We start from the raw sequence: 4874 nt of genomic DNA, 5'->3' as shown, positions 1-4874 counted from the left end.
TTCAACATTATGAGGTGTATTTAGGAATCACGTCCTTTCCCATAAAGGTCTTTACGGATCACAACCCCTTAACCTTCATTCAAAGAATGAAAAATAAAAATCAGAGGTTGATGAGATGGAGTTTGGCTTTGCAGGGGTTCAACTTGGAAATTGAACATGTACGGGGCCGGGACAATGTCGTGGCGGACGCTTTGTCCAGATTGAGTTAATCTGGGGGGGGGGGGGGTTGAGTTATCTGATTTGTTTCTCCAAATTGGCCGGCAAAGAAAGTTTTCGCTGGGTTCAAACTTTCTTTCTTGAAGGGGGGGAGTGTTACATATTTATGTGAATGTATGTGAATTACCATTCAGGTCTTTGCTTATCCGTGTGTAGTATATTAAGGGTTGTTGTGATTGGAGGGTCAGGAGCCCTTCTGAACAAGTGGCCGGAAACGGAAGAGGAAAAGACACGAGGAAAAAAGGAGGAGTTTTTCTTCTTCCTCGCCCCGCACCGACGAAAGGTGGGATAGATTGAGCCGTGTGGAAAAGCGGCGTTCCCGAGCCTGTCTGGCGAGAGGAGTTACCGGGACGGATACCTGCCCGGTGGACGGCAAACTGTCGTGTGGCCGTGCACCGACCCAGCGTTTGGCGCCGTGCGCGACACCGTCTAAAAAGACGCGTACGGGTCGCCCGTTGGGGCCTACCACGCCTGGCAAGCGGCGTGGGGCTTTTGGCTTGCTTTCCCGTCCCCGCTTCGCGTGGCCGCGAGGGGCTGTAGCCGGGGTGCCGGGTACGATACCTGCCCGGTGGAAACACGTCCACCCGGGGTTCGTTCAACCGCCCGAGTGCGGCGACGCCGACCATCATCTTGGTCAGGAGGGGCCCAGAGACATTGTGCGGGACCGAGACCAAAAGGGGGTTGTGAGTACTCACCGGGACACACATATATAAGATGGCCATCTTACTCATAGGGAAGTGCTTGTGAATTGGGGAATTGTTGATGGTTGTGTATTGTTGATTGCTCGGGGAAAATCTCCGTGGTTGTGTCATTGAAATTGTATGGTATCATTACCATTGGAAATATATCCTTGAACATCAGTTGTCTCCTGGGTGAAATTCATATGGATTGCATGGCGAAAGCGCATATATAATACAGCTTGCTGGCGGAGTTCCTCTCACGGTCCGGGGGTCACCGAGACCAGGTATTCACCGAGGGGACCACGTAACAGTTTGATTTTAAACGACTTCATGTTTGGTTTTAAACGAGTTTGTGTTTGGTTTTAAACGAGTTTGTGTTTGATTTTAAATGAGTTTATGTTTGGTTTTAAACGAATTTGTGTTTGATTTTAAATGACTTCATGTTTGGTTTTAAACGAGTTTGTGTTTGGTTTTAAACTAGTTTGTGTTTGGTTTCAAACGAGTTTGTGTTTGGTTTTAAATGAGCTTATAGTCAGGTTCACTATGTTAACAAATATAATTTCGTTCCAAATTTTGGTAGATTAGCAAAACTATACATTTTTGGAATATTCAGAGCATGAGGAATCCAAAAATTAATGTTTACATTTGCGTAGACACCTTTGCGAAAATGACACTCAGGACAGTGATGAAGATAGTCAGGTTCACTATGTTAACAAATATAATTTCTTTCAAAATTTTGGGATTAGCAAACCTGTACATTTTTGGAATCTTCAGAGCATGGAGAATCTGAAAATCAATGTTGGCATTTGCACAGACACCTGCATGGCCGCCATTTTGGATTTTGAAAATGGCCGCCATAAAATACATATTTTGCGCGATCTCAGCTTCTAGTCAACCTAGAGACTTAATTAAATATGCTAATCCTATGTTTTCTGGGTCAAGGAATCCAATAAAGGTCTCAAAATAGTGCTCAGGATTATAGAAAAGCAACAAACAAAGGTAATTAAAAACCATTGTCTTTATATTTGTGATATAACTGTATTACATAATACATGATATTGCAAGTCCTTTGAAGTTATAGGTTGTTTTAGGAAGTTATAGGTAATATCAGATTGAACTATAAGTCCTATACACAGGATCTACGAGGTCTATACCGTTCAGGAATATGCTTTTACAGATCTTCATCACTGTCCTGAGTCTCATTTTCGCAAAGGTTTCTACGCAAATGTAAACATTAATTTTTGGATTCCTCATGCTCTGAATATTCCAAAAATGTATAGTTTTGCTAATCTACCAAAATTTTGAACGAAAAAACATAGTGAACCTGACTATTATGCTTGGTTTTAAATGAGTTTATGTTTGGTTTTAAACGAGTTTATGTTTGGTTTAAACTAGTTTATGTTTGGTTTAAATTTTTTTATGTTTGGTGTTAAACAAGTTGATGTTTGGTTTTAAAAGAGTTTATGTTTGGTTTTAAATTAGTTTATGTTTGAGTTTAAATGAGCTTATGCTTGGTTTTAAACGAGTTTGTGTTTGGTTTTAAACGAGTTTGTGTTTGGGTTTAAACGGCTTCACGTTTAGTTTTAAACAAGTTTGTGTTTTTGTAATTTTGTAATTTGTTCAGGGTGCTGGCAATAGCTCACTTACTCGTCGCGAAGGACACCGTGGGATCCTGAATGTCCACCCAGTGGCACAGTGATGATTTGTGGCGCTCCGGGCGAAGGGCAAAAATATCGCCTCCTGCAGGCACTGATATAGTCAGAAATTCCTTTTGAGGGGGCCGTATGAAAGATCTCTAAGCTTCCCCAGCGGACTCAGCAGCAGAGCCCTGAAAGCTGTTCAAAATGAGAATACATTTAGATATGATCTCCTGAGATGATTAGGCGTATTAACTACAAAGAATCCGGAAGAATTCCTATCTTTCTAAACACGTGCCATGTTAAGGTGCATAGAGCAGTTTAATAGGTCCGTCCATGGCATGGTATTCCTATTACAAAATAAATAACAAAAACAATGATAACATTGTAACAAGGCATTCATTAATACTAATAATATTAACAACAATAATAATATTCGTACCATTTGGCAATAATAAAACGAACGTAGAATCACCGCCCTGGTCCAAGCAGACCTGGGCTTGGTGAAAGGTAAGCTTATGCTGAAGCAGTAGAGCAGGCAGTTAACAAAGTAAGCAGTAGAGCTACAAGGCCGTTAACAAAAACTACATCAAACATGCATGCAACATGGTGTGGTATTTCTATGACCTAGAGACTAGAGCTGATGAAACAAAGCAGCAGAGGAAGGCAAGGAAGTTAAAGAACTCACTTGACACGTGATCCTGGCCTCGCTGATTGGGACATACACCGTGAGCTATCTAGATGTGATCGACGTAATTACATAACAAACGTCCAACAGTTACACCCCTCCATCCCTTGGGCCAATGGGCGATTTCCATGTTACAGAGTGCACATATTAAACCTCATTATACAAGATAAGAGATATACGCAGCAACACCATACCACGGATTTATTTACTGTGCGAGGTGATAGAAATAGGAATTAGGAAAAAAAGTGAATACGGATGGAAAGGAGTTTGTAAACATCGACATGACACATTGACACGTAGCACTGAGTTTAAACTGGAAAACGTGGTTCTACAAGTTGCTTCTCGTGAACTCACGAGTTTGTTGTATTATAATTTATATACAATGCAAACAAATGACGCATGAAAACGGTTTTTTGAGGGTGTCATTTGGCACGCCATCCCCTTCGCGCCTGGTGCGGTCACCCTCTCTGCCCTCCCTTCCCCTCCTCCCCCACCATCACTTCACCACTGTGTCCACCAACTAATTCTGGCAGGTGTGGTGCTCAATTTAACGTCCATCTGATGGATGACACACATTGATGGACTACTGTGCCTGTGAAATACCGGGATGACGTTTATAGCTGGGTCGGGATTCAAACCCAGGATAGAGAGCTTAGAGGTGAGTATGCGTACCTCTATGCCATCCTGCCTGCCCTCTCCCTCCATACATATACATATACTGTACCTCAATCCTTTTGTTCAGCTTGCTAAACTTATTGAGTGACAATTTCTCCAATACCATCAGCCAGAGATCCCTATGATGTGGATGTTCAAGATACTGATCATAGCAACAGGACCGAGGAGGTTAATGGGGAAGGTGAGTGGGTGGAACTTGTACCACCTGACTCCACAAATCATTCTTTGTACTTATCAGTCATAGCAGTGGCATGAAATAACCTGAAAGGTATGCCTTGGATCCAACTCGCTGGATCTGCCATGACGCTGTCTGACGCTGTCTTTTATGATTCTTTGTCCCCTTTCGCCATCATTACCTTGTTGCTCTGTTCTCCATTTTAACTTTTGAGGCATTAAGTTGAGACTTTGTTAATGCTGTACTCTGTTTACCCCTAACCATAACTCTAACCCAAACTCTGCCTTAATAAATGTCAGTTGTCATGTAGCATGTCATCAATGATACAAATAATAAATAATAGCCTTTTCAACGATGTATTAGTACATTATGGTTGGTTGGTTGGCTTTTATTTGAATGTCCTATCCTCAGTCTGTACATGATCTGAGGACAGTTTAAATGAGATTGGGAAATCTATTAATTTATTATTCAATGTCTCCAATTTTAAGAAAACCATTATTTTTCTCAAATGTTACGATGGGATGTTCAAGATCATTCGCAACTGAGTGTTGTTGTTGTTGTTGTATAGCCCCGGACAGTTCTCTTGAACAAGCCCATGGCATGGAGACAGCCGATTGATCTCCCATCAGCGACCCAGAAATGCCCCACACCCAGGATGGTGCACCCCCGCCTTCAGGGCCACAATATAGTGAGAGTGAGAGAGAGAGAGAGAGAGAGAGAGAGAGAGAGAGAGACAGAGGGAGAGAGGGAGAGAGGGAGAGAGAGAGAGAGAGAGAGAGAGAGAGAGAGAGAGAGAGACAGAC

The sequence above is a fragment of the Myxine glutinosa genome, chromosome 10 (genome assembly GCF_964187855.1).
Source record: "Myxine glutinosa chromosome 10, kmMyxGlut1.1, whole genome shotgun sequence".
NCBI classification, from domain to species: domain Eukaryota; kingdom Metazoa; phylum Chordata; class Myxini; order Myxiniformes; family Myxinidae; genus Myxine; species Myxine glutinosa.
The sequence above is the reverse complement of the archived record's forward strand: the minus strand, read 5'-3'. Positions refer to the sequence as shown.